The following is a 13,005-nucleotide window of genomic DNA, read 5'->3' on the forward strand; positions in this document are numbered from 1 at the left end:
ACTTGTAGATAAAATATAGGCCTATATTAATGAAGGTTCATTAGTACGGTTTTGTATTTCTCTGTAATGTAGCACAGTGTTAACAATTAAAGTTAGTGTTACTAATACCAGTCTTTCTCACACCTTGAACTCAAACCATTGTGTTGCCCCGCCCAAAATATATGATTTAATAATTAAATTAATATTATAAACATGCAGGTGACTAGTCGACTAATGGCCCTAAATGACGACTGTTGGTCAACTAGAAAAATTCTTATTCAGGGGCAGCCCTAATAATGCATTAGTATAGTTGTTGTATAGTTAATTATAGCTGATAGTTAACATCTGTTCTTGCAGAGAAGATTATGACTAGAGCAGCAAAGGCTTATTTTGAATGCAGATTTTTTTTTTCCAACTCATAGTCCTTTGTTTTGTTCCAATTTTTAGTTGTTTTTTTTTTCTGAATTTGAATGACATGTTCGAGGTCGTTATCTACAGTATGTCAGTATTTGATTGCAGATATATTCAAATTGCCTTTCAGACAATAAAAAATGAAAAGATGTTTTTTCCTATTCAAAGAACATGGAAAAATTTAATTATGGCAAATGCCATAAACAACAAAAAATTGATTATGAAACAGTGAACGCACATGTAGTGCTTTCATTGTTTCAGAGAAAAAGGGGGGCAAAGCATTCTGCATTTTTCCTTACTCTTTATTAATTTCTGTTTTCAAGCCTGTGGTGTTTTTATCTCCCCCTTAAATGGCTTAAAAGCAATTTATGTCATGGGCACTGTAATCATGCCCCTTGCAAGCATTGCAAAGCCAGTTTACTTTATAAAGAGTGTGATGAATGTGGCCTTCATTTACAGTGTTCATAGCAAAGGTAAATTTAAATGCACCATGAACGCAAACACAGTCAATGGAAAGATATGAGTGCAGGCATCTACAAGTCCAAAGTGAGTTGAGCAAAACATCCATGGGCTTAATGTGTGGACACAGGAAAAAAAAAGACTGACTGGGAAATAAACTTAAATCCCTGATATTTGAGATTGATCAGCTTGTCAGTGTTTTATTACATAATAAAGTATGTAAGAATAAGTACACAATGCAGGATTAGCCTGCTGTTTTCTTCTGCAAAGGCAATTTATGTGTTACAAAAAATGTAATATAAATGTTCTTTTAATAAAATTAGAGATAGGTCAGTGATTATAGCATTACGTCTATGAAATCAACAGATTTACTGTATCTCCAGATGTACAGATAGATCTGTACATGCTTTGGAAAATATCTGAAAGTGCTTGAAGCTTAGTTTTGTTTCCCCTGTTTACCGAGAGAAAAAAGGAGAAAAACAAAGAATCTATTTTAATCTGACCCAAATGTGTTTCCCTAGTTTATCTTCATTCAGTGTGTTTTCTTTTAGAAGTGTAAACCAGACCACAGGCAAATAAATTGCTTTTAAAATAAAATGTTACCTCTGAGCCCAGATAAAGTCTGACCTTTTCCAGTCTGACGCAGCTGTGATGCCTGTCAAAATCCTGTCACAACTTTTCTTCCATTTTAAATCTCGCTACAGGAGCGGAGCAGCGTCTCTGCTCTCTTTGAATACATCAGATTAAGAGTACATAATGTCAAAATCATCAGAGAACGAAGTCAGCACTGCTTATTTGAATTAACTCGTATTACTAAACATTTTTTATCATAGCTGCTGGTTTCTGTTTACTCTCTTATCTCTAGTAAAAGTATGGTGTCTAGGTATTTGAAACAGTCCAATGTCCTGTCATATTTCTGCAGTCTGTAGAGCGGCGATCATAACTTTTCCTCCTCAGTCTTCTTCCCTCTGATAGATTAGTGATAATTCAGGAGGATCCAGCCTCAGAGAGGTTGTTGTAAAAGAGCTGACCTGCTCACACTGGCCTGTTAGAATTTAGAGTCATAAAATGACAGACCTCATTGGTGATCCCTATAGACTGTCCTAGAAGCACACACAGGGGCACATACACAAAGGAGGGAGGCTGCATTGTTCCCTTTGGTGTCAGTCCGTCTTGACTGTACTCTCCAATAAAGCTCCATTTCACTTTCGTCAGCTTTATGATGATGATGATGTAGAGCTGAAAGATTTCATCGATTAGTCAGTTGACAGAAAAATAATTGGCAAGAATTTTGAGAGTCTATTAATTGTTTGAGTTACTTTTCAAGCAACATGCCAAACATTCTTCTGTCCTTTAAGACTGTTGGTCTTACAAAACAAGTCACTTTAGTCGTGATGATGTCACCTTAGACTTGGCACAGGTTGTGATGGGCATTATTAATTATTTTCTTAATGATGAATTGATTTATCAAGAAATTAAATGGCAGATTAATTGATAATAATAAATAATATTTACTTGCAGCCCTTTGGGGTTCAGAAATGTTATGAAGTGAACAATGTTTCTAACTGAGCTGAACATGCTGACTGTGATGTGTGACTTTTTTCTGTAATAACCATTGGAACCAGGTGATATATTGAATTTAGTGAAAACCGTGCACTGAGACGTTTTTATGCCTCTGTGCTGGTGACAGCTGTGGCCAGAGGCATTACGTTGGAGGGTTGTCTGTTCATCCATCTGTCTCATTCTTGTGAACAAGATATCTCTAGAACGCCTTGAGGGAATGGTCCATTTGGACTCAGCGATGAACTGATAATACTTTGGTGGTCATAGGTCAAGGTCACTGTGACCTCATGTCTGTCTCATTTTTGTGAATGATATATCTGAAAAAGGCATCATGGGAATTTTCCTTCTATTTTGCAGAAATGTCCACTTGGACTCAGCAATAATCTGATTAGATACTGCCTTATGGCACCATACCTGTTGTAAATAACTTATGCCTGTATTCTAAGTAAGGGATAAGCTCTTTTACAAGAGAGACCTGGCCAATGGGTGTGCCAATAAAAACCCATTAAAATGCAACATATTTGATTCGTCATATCACAACAAACATTTTTACCAAATATAAATATGTGCTTAAGTGGCTCATACAATAAATAAAACAGTCAATTAAACAAAAGTTAAAGGAATGCCTATGTATAGAAAGAGGTTTGTAGAAGTGTCCTGCAGATAACAGTGTGTCCACGCCATAAACCTTGTGAAAACACATTTATAAAATTGTGTTTTTAAGTGGGATTTAAACGAGGAGAAGGAACTCACCAGTCTGACCTCCTCAGGGAGGTTGTCCCAGTGTGTGGAGGCCCTAACAAAAGAGGCTCAGTCACCCTTGGTTTTCAGCTTAGATTGTGGAATGGCCCACAAAGCCTTGTCTCTGTTTAATTTGATTTGGTTATTGAAGTAGGTAAATAATAGGCAAATTAAATACTACTTATAGTACAATAGTCCAGGTTGAATAGGTCTAGCATTACTGAACCACACAGTAATTCAATCCGTTCAAAGGACCAGAAGTTGAGTTTATTGAGTTCACGTCTCTCATTGTGGGTAAAATACCAGAGGTGCTGCTGGTGCCTGTTGAGCCAGAAGAGGATGGATATGGTTGAGAAGAGCATTGATCTTCTCTGTGTCTTCTCAGGAAATTCTTCAATTTAATTTAATTGCAGTAAAACCTCAGACTGTTTGGTGTCATTAATATCTGAGAGACAGTGTGATTGTGTTACCATTGACAACAGGATGATGTGTTTTATACCTGCTACGATCAATATATCCATCCCCGCTGCAGAGTGTCTCCCCCCTGCCCAAACACCCTCACAGCACATAAACAGTTTGTTTGCTGCAAACAAAGCATTAAGGGCTCGCTAAAATATTTCTTTGCAGTTTTTAATCTAGTGTTTTATATATTTTACTGCCATTCTCATTACCCACTGCTGAGAGAATAATGGATGGAGAGGGGGGAAGACACAAAACACAGACAGGTTGTACTGTGGACGGAGAGGAGAACGACTAAAGAATGAGATTAGAAAACTGTGTGAGCAGCTGGACTGTTGCCTATAAATTAGAAGGAGAAATTGCCCTCATACAGTCATTTGGTCTTTGTTTACACATTGCTTTATCACGGGACTTTTATGTAGCAGTGTCAGACAGTGTGTGCTGAATAGAAATGGTACTAAAAGTTCACATCCATATACATGTACTTTAATATACAGATAATTGAAAGACAGCTAATGAATTCTTGTTCACTGGTAGGAGATGTTTAAGCAAAACAAAAGAGCTGATGACTCTATTGTGCACCAGCTGCAGCCTGCAGTAATGTGCTGTTTGACTGAAGCAGAGATTATCAGGGTTCTCACGGTCCTGAAATTCCTAGAAAAGTTATGACATTTTTAGGCCTGGAAATCTTTTGATATACACAATGCTTTGGAAACGTTTTGAATGTGTATTGTTTGGGCTATTGTTTAGATTATGTTCAGAAAATCCCCAACATGTCTAATGTTACGCAAAAAACATTCCCTGTATTACTACAGTAATTCAAAATCTAGCGTTAGTTCAGGCAGGACACGATGTGAAGCTCAGCTCACATCCCAGCTACATCAGCTGATCTCAAACAGCTCAATCAACTGATGGAGCAGCTGATTGATGGACGGGAGTCAGCTGATAGATCACATGAGTCCTTTCTAGGGCTGTCCCGAATACCTTTTTTTACATTCGGACCTTCAGCAGAATTCACGTCCTCCGGGTTTTTTTTGGACCTAATTGTATTGCGGAGTTTTGCACAGCGGCGACCAGATCTTTGTTCTCAAACCACAAAAAATTGTGATGGCACAACAGTCTCCTTCAGTACATTATTCTATGCTTTCTTTTGATTTTCACATTGGTTAGTCATCCTGTTTAATTTGTCTTCTGATTAAATCGGAACCGTTGAAACAAGTTGTAGGAAGCCTCTGCAAGTAATTGGTTGCTGGCAGACACTCTGTGCTGTAATAAATTAAAAAAAAAAAAAAAGTAAATAAAAAAACGAATATCGAATACCAAATTTTCATAATGAATACCTACCCATAGAAACGAATATTCGAATATCCGAATATTTGGGTACAGCCCTAGTCCTTTCTATGCAACCAATTGGCTAATCTCATTCAGGGCGCCCTATTTAAACTGCTCTGGCTTGCCCATTGTTGCTGCTCCCTCTGCAAGCCGCTTTGCAACCTGCTTCCCCCCCAGCTCCTTCTTTTCATGCTGTGTCTGACTTATTAATGTCATTTTTGTTTGTCATTGATGCTGCTCTGTTCTGTTCCTGGGGGGTCTTTGCTGCTGCTCTCCCTGCCTTAGGCTTTCAATGTAGGTGCATGGAAGGGCAGGGTGGTGTGCTCCCTCCACCTTAGGCTTTCTGCATAGGCACATGAAAGAGGGTTTCTGCATAGGCCTAGGAAAGGCAGACAGGCCGCAGAACAGAGACATACTGCCAAATGTAATACTGCAGATGGAAATAAAATTTCCTTTGACTAAAGTGGTCCTATGATTCATGGCAGATCCTAGCCACGCTGCATGTAGGCTCTGCACCAAAACATTTGACGATGGCAACATGGTGTAGCAGCTCTGGTCAGCCATGCTAAAGCAGAAAAGCATCAAGGCAACGAAAAGGCTGCTCAGCAGACTGCAAACTTTGGGGCATATTTCACGCCTGCCATAGCCAGGCCAGATAACCTTATTGCCTTTGCCATTACAGCGAGCATCGGTGTAGCTACAAGACAACTTCAACTGATACTCAATCAATCCATTGCAGCATCCAATGATCTGCCTAAATGTTTTTTAATACTTAAAGTGATAGAAATGGGGTAGAATGTTATGGGAAATGTTGAAAATTTATTGGCAAAAATGTGAAGGAACCCTGGATTGCCAGATTTGATTATTTAGGAGAGTCTGACAGTTATGTAGAGAAATTGACAACATATTGTTTGGTTTCATTACCATGAGGGTTAGCAACATGCTGATATCAAAAATTGAATCCAAACTGTTACTTAAATTGTAAAGCAGGTGAAGAAGACTGTGAAACATTTTTTCTCTTAAATGAATTAATTCAATATTGTGTTAATGCAGAATGAGGTACTAGAGTTTAATCCTCTTGAGTATATTTGTAACTGTGCCCCAATTAGTTCAGAAATCATTATGCAGTACCTTTTATTATTAATTTCTTTTTATCTCTGGAACAAAATGATGTATATCCCTAAACGGAAACCCACATCAGCAACAACCAAACTCATTGTTCTCTTTAAGCCCTGTCACAGCACAGGTAGTAGTGGTACAATCATCTGTTGTTAAATGTTCAGGATGCAGTTCTGGAGAAAGGTGTTTGATTGTTGAGTCTCATTCCCAGGTCTTCAAATACTTATGCTTTGGGTTGGTGGTTCGGTCCAACTACTAACCCAAGGACATTGGTATTTGATGAGCTGGTAATGAGACTCAGCAATCAGCTATATTTCTTCAGGACTGCAGACTGAACTTTTAAATCTATGGAGTTTAATTACCACTAAGCTTAATTGCTGTGTCAGCTATTGACAGGCCACACACGTCAAATTCCTCTGTTGCCTCTCAACAAGAAAAGGATGCAGGCCTCACCTGAAATCCCGGTGAGCTCAATTTGCTGTCCACAGTTGCTCCACTTATTCCCCACAGTGCTGCTAACTTGACTGTGTAGCTGGAAGGGCCAACCTGCTCAGGTGCGCTCTGGTCCCCCTCTGGGGTTAACCTCACACTCAACTTCATCTACGTTTAACACAGACGCAGACACAAACTAAACCAAAATACTCCAGGACTGGGTTATCATTCATTGTCCATCATGGTTGCGCTTTCAGCAGCACGTTACTCTCCTCTCTGTTTTTGATACTCTCGCTCCTCTCTTCAGGCATCTACCCTCAGGCCTGTTCACATTAAGTAAGACCCACCCTCTTTAAACTTGGCAACCAATCAACAATGACAAATGCCAACCCACAGCCCATTTTCCACTGGGAAATCAAGCTTAATGAGAAGGAAATGGACAAATAGGGGGTAGGGATGGATTAGCAGACAAGGGATCTGTTTTGTATGCTGTTGCGCCTTTACATCCCCTATATGCTGCATATCTCCTTAAGAAATGTTAAGCAGCGATTTGCATTCACACTACTGCAGTTTGACTTCTTCTGTGTGTATGGCTATTGACGTAGCCCTTTGTGACGCCATAGATCAGTGTTGCAGATCTGTGTCGTGAACAGTGTGACACAAACTTAAAACATCAGTATATAGCAGATATGTGGATAAAATATAATTTAGCTGCAGTTAAATGATCATTTACACCAATAAAACAATGTTATCAGGCCTACTGTGGCACAGAGGCACTTTACCATTAGACATGTGTTGTAATCAATCTCAAGGTGCTGTGCTGTTAGCAAACATGTCCGTGTATGGAAGCCTAATGAGTGAGGATGTGACGGTCATCAAGAAGCTCTCTTGGTGTGGAATTGTTGTGCTTGTGTGCAGGTGGCTTGGCGCTTCCTTAATGACATCAAAAAACAATTTAGCTGAGTAACAGTTGCTTTAGTAACAGCAACTCATGACAATTCCTTTTCTTGATTTACTTAAGATTTATTCAGGTCCCCCCGATGGAAAAGTCTCATCCTAGGTGAGCTCATTAACATCTCAGTGGTGTTTATATGAGAGAGGCAGCGACAGTGAGACCAGTAGAGTTGGGTGCAGAGATGATGGATGGACTGGTGAAAAAGTAGGCTGGTCACAGAGAAGGTCTGCTGGTGTCCTTCTCTTAAATGTCATGAATAATTCCGCGTACAGGCTGTATATATAATCTTTCTTGTCTTTGGCTGTGGAGAAATATCACTGAGACAAGCTGACATTTTGCCAGATGTCAACACAGAAATAGCGGCCATTTTGGAAATTTATAAATGGTGACCGTAAAATAAGGATTTCCAATATCCCATCTTATAGATGTCAGGGAATCATAATTCTGGTGGCTAAATCTACATTTTAAAGGGTAAGACATTCATTAATGCCAATTAGGAGAAAGTACAGATGACTTATGCCATTGTTTTTATGTCAGTAGTCTTTTATAATTTTGTCCAGGGGATAGATAATCTTTATGAACAGATATCTGCCTATGTGTGCAAAATCTAGAGGCAACAGGACAAGATTTTGGTATCAGAAGTGTTACCCAATTCTGAGATCGGGGAGGAGATGCAAATATGGAATTTATATGCTGGTATAGGGTCAGGGAATGCTTTATAATATTAAATATCGATGTCTTCATGAATCAAACATCTAGCCCTCACCATATCTATGATTTGATGGCTAAAACTTTTTTAGTTAGTGTTGTTAGTTGTCTAGTTTATTAGTCCACTGTTCCAGCAATCACCATGCTGTATGCTGTTATTCCCTGTGGTCTCTCTCTGCTGTCGCGGGCTGTTTGTTTACAGTCCTGTTATCTTTTCCTCACCACTGGCAGTCACCATGTTTGCCCGCTCAGCTGCCTGTTGCACCAGACTGACCTCAAGTGGCAGGTCATGTGCACTACATACAGTACATCCTCAATACTGCCTCTCCATATGAGTTTAATAGAAAGATGAGTGTTTGTATATTTGACTGTATTCAAATCATACCATTGGACTTTATAGATAGCCTGGTATTTGACAGAAAGTGTTTAAAATTTTGGATCATTTCAAGCTGAAACAACCAAAAAAAATCTGTATAGTGCATCTGTTGTAAAACTGAACTAGTCTACCACAATAGCACAATGTCAGTGCTTTAATAACAGCAAATGAGACCATCGGTGTGAAGATAAGCTATTTCTATATAGTGTATATCCATACTTTTAGGAAACTGTCTCTGGGTCCGCCCCAGGTCGCTTCCAGGACGAAACGATTTACGGCACTCAGACGGCACACGTCATCTTACCTAGCTGCTTACATTTATAGTGACTCTTATAAATAGTCGCTATTCCTCCTCCTCGACCCGACGTCCGCAGGGAGTTAAAATAGCAGCAATCATCGGGTAAAAGTTCTGTGAAAGCACTGGACTCACCAACAGTCAGCCACGTCTCAGTCACACAGAGAAAATCCAATCCTCGGGAAGTCAGGAAATCCTTCAGGATAAACGTTTTGTTCGCTAGCGATCTAGCATTTACCAGCCCAATCCTGGCAGGAGCCGGCGGGTCCACGGCGTTAGCTGTCCGGGGAGCCACACACAGAGGCCGCAGGTTGCGCAGATTCACCCCGCGCCAGCGGGGACGAGGAGAGCAGGGGCCGCGGGGCTGGAACACCTCATCCGGGCCGACGACAGGTACCAGCCAGGCGTCGACAGGGTCCAGCGAGTGCCGAGAAATAAAGAGGCGAGGCACCGCTCCATACTCAGTCCAAGAAGCCGTGGAAGTGCTCGCCAAGCAGGCCTTCAGCCTTACCAGCCGACCGCTGCGTTTACCCCGGCGGCGGTGGCACTTACGCCGGAGAGGTGGAGCTGGGGCGCGGCAGAGGTGAGCTGGGATCCCCGATAGGAGCGGGGGCAAAGTTTTCCCATCTTGTTGTTTCATTCATCCCCAAAACAGACACATGCGTGAGCCAGGTCTTTACGACAATACACGCTAGAGCTCATGGGAAATGTAGGCTTCATTCCGGCAAAACACTACCGCTTTTGTCCACAGGGTCGCCAAAATCAACTCAAAATGAAAGTTCCTTGTAGGGGCTTTAAGTTGCTACAGCTGCTAACTGAGGGTTTGTCTCTGGAGCTAGCGTCCGCTCTCTTTCTGGCAAAATAGTCTCACAGTGGTGGGAAAATTGCATAAAGTGAATAGAATATATATATATATATGTTGTACTTGTCTTCACTGATCTTGCCAGCAAGTTTCTCATCCTCCACAGTTGACTTCATGATGAAAGCGTACAACTCCAGACCAATCTTAGTGGACACCATGTTGCACCGGATATCATCTTCAGCTTTGTACATAAACAAAATTTAGTGTAGAGTCCTTCCTTGGGAGTGATTTAGGAAAGTTCTCAGAGCAACTCTGTGCAAGGAAGGGACAGAAACTTTTACCTTAGTAAGGACGTGTGGCTGACCCTGTTGTTTGGTGTGATGCATTCTTTTAACAGATATGATTGGTTGTCCCAGACACACCCTTTTGTGAGCCTGCAAGGTGTGGACACCCAGTGGAAATTAAATGAACTGCATCACAGTATGGGCTGTGAAAGTTTGTCATTGTTAGGGATGGGAATTGATAGGATTTTATTGATATCAATGTCATTATCGATTCTGCTTATCGATCCGATTCTTTATCGATTCCCTTATCGATTCCCCCTGTGAATTAATGATATCACCTCCTGTTGTTTGTAACCCAAGACAGCCTGAGTGTGTCAACACCACGTAGCTAGTGCAGCTAACTCAGGTGAGGCAGCTAACGCAGCTAGCCCAGCATATTGTAAGAACAAATGGCGTGCAAATCAACTCAACTGCCCTCATCTTACCATCCTTGGTGTTCCCATGAAATCTGACAACAGGAGCGGGGATGCGCGAGGCTCCACAACGGGCTAGCAGCTCCAGGGAGGCTAACAACAACAGCGTCCTGCCGCCGTCTACCTGGAGCGGGGATGCGCGAGGCTCCACAGTTGCTAGCAGCTCCAGGGAGGCTAACAACAGCATGAAGTGAAGCCACGGCTTTGACCGCTTCTGTCTCTCCGCCATTACGTCTTCTTTGTTGTTGAACGTGCTGCTGACTGACGAGCATAGATTCGGCGTAATGAAAAGAATCGATAAGGGAATCGTTAAGCATAAAGGCTAATGATGTCGATGAATTGAACCAGTTGGAACCGGTTCTTAACAGGAACCGGTTCTCGATTCCCATCCCTAGTCATTGTTACTGAGATTGCTCTGCTGATGGAAGGTTGAGGCAGACTCAAGTCATCACTGCTGCACTGTTGAATTTTTCCATTTTTTTTTAAAGACCTTAGTGTTGTTATCATTTTATGTCTGGCATTAAAGTGTTATTGCGTTGGGTGGGAAATGTTTACGTATCCCTAATGAGATCAACCACAAACATTATCCCTGCACCATTTAATCTGTAGTGTTTAATTTACTCACTGTCATTCAGCGTTTGGAGAATATTTCTCCAACCTCTTTGTGTGTTCCACCATTTTCTCCTCTGCTTAGGAAACTCTTAAGCCTCTTAAAAGTCCTCCTCCCTGCTCCTAACAGTGTTTCACCTTAGGAGCGCTCTCAACGTCTAAGATGCTTTGTAAATAACTTTGATCTTTTCCAGGATCTAGTCTTAACATTAAGGGGAACTTCTAAGCAAATGTCATAATTCTCTTAGAATTTCATCACCAGGAGCAGCTATTTGTACTGTGAGGCTTTGTGTATATGGACCCTGCTGTATAAGTAGTTTAAGTTTGTTTAGGGTCAATAAGGAAACAATTAACAACTCTCTCTCTCACAAACACAGGAGACCGAATACTCGATTAATCAATGGAATAATTGTTTGAATATTCGATTACTAAAATAATTGCATTCCTAATGGTGGGTTTCACCTACTTATGTGCATTCATATGCCCAACTCACATTCACACATGCTGAGATTTGGTTTCCTGAAGGAAATCTTAGTTACCGTCTGTTGTAAAATGTACTTTTGTGTTCAGTTTGCAGTTGTAACAAATATCAACATTTATATTCAGCAAGCATCACTGCCAGCAAGCATTTAATCTTTAAAACATCTGTCTCTGTAAATTGAAAAAGAAGGATTTATATAATTAATTCCACATTTGTTGTTACACAGCTCCAAACTTGCAGTGAGTTATTGATCATTAAGAGGACTGTAGGCTACATCAATATATAAAATTATTTATTTAACAGTTCCTGAAGGGAAGGAAATATTGGCTGGGCGGGATTCAGGCTGAGCTCAGCATTTACTGCAAATACAATTTCTTTGACCTCCAGAAAAGCCTACACAGTAAAAACATATTTTATTCCAAAAGTTGAAAAGACTTTCTCTCTCTCTCTTTCCGTCTCTCTCTCTCTTTTCACTTACAAGCAAAAACTGCTCTGTAAGGAGTTTAGTGTGACACTAGGCCATGGCCTGGAGTAAATTTTGTGTCTGCTTTTCTTTGATTCATTTCGTAAAAGCCTGACAGGTATATCAGCACAATGGTATACAAACTCCCTCTCCCTGTGTCTGTCCCTCACACACACACACACACACACACACACACACACACACACACACACACACACACACACACACGCAGAAAATTACACTCAGGAGAAACAGGTGGGCCATTAACAACTAATAATTTTCACTCTAGAGATCTGTATCGTGCACGGTGGTGATGGTATACCAACATCTGTCAGCTAGAGGAGAACGAATGAAAATAAAACAGGAATGTTTAGAGCAAGCTGTCGAGTTCTTTCAGGAGCAGACACAGACAGACGGCTGCATCTTTGTTTTTCACACCGTGCAGAGGTTATGGAAGCATCACAGCCATATAAGCAATGTGTGAGAACTGAAGCAGAGAGCTGAGGCTGTTAGCAGTGGTGCCAGAACACCTCAGCAGCAGCAAACTCAATTCATCACCTCCTAGCTGTTAGCTCACCGGTAGGGCTCACCTCACACATAAAATAGCCTATATATTTTACATGATTAATATTTGTTTTTTAGTGTTAGCTGCTGTCCTGAGCCACATGGGCTGAGGAAACCTATCTCTACTCTACATTGTAGCAGTTTGTTTGAATTATTTCCCTGTCAAAAAGCAGTGCATTCTCTGGTACTCTCTACTCTGCTCTGGCTTTGCGTGCAACATTATATTTACCCTCTCCTCAGATCTTAAATGATAATTTAAAGCTGGGGTAGGCGGTTAATTTTGGCTTTATTGGGTAGAAATCTTGTAATAATTCAAGTTGACTGAGAGAACACTAGACTTCATCTCCTCTTGGCTCTGTTTTCAGCTATAGAAAATCTACACTGCGATGGGAGACTTTGGGCAATCCCAGGTCATTTCAGAGAGAGAGCATTCTTATGGCTGCTCTACAAATGCACATGCACATACATGTCCCTTCATTGAAAGCCTGATTCAATGGTGG

The 13,005-nt window shown here is 40.9% G+C and overlaps 1 long non-coding RNA gene across 1 annotated transcript in view; it reads right to left on the reverse strand.

Moving 5' to 3' along the window:
* The window catches only part of LOC126389123 (uncharacterized), a 29,141-nt gene extending 22,406 nt beyond the window's left edge, over positions 1–6,735 (reverse strand). Inside the window, exon 1 of the long non-coding RNA XR_007569813.1 lies at positions 6,517–6,735. This is a non-coding gene — a long non-coding RNA (uncharacterized LOC126389123). The remainder of the gene's footprint in view (positions 1–6,516) is intronic.
* Between the last annotated feature and the right edge of the window lie 6,270 nt (positions 6,736–13,005).

This window comes from Epinephelus moara, chromosome 4, assembly GCF_006386435.1.
Source record: "Epinephelus moara isolate mb chromosome 4, YSFRI_EMoa_1.0, whole genome shotgun sequence".
NCBI lineage: Eukaryota > Metazoa > Chordata > Actinopteri > Perciformes > Serranidae > Epinephelus > Epinephelus moara.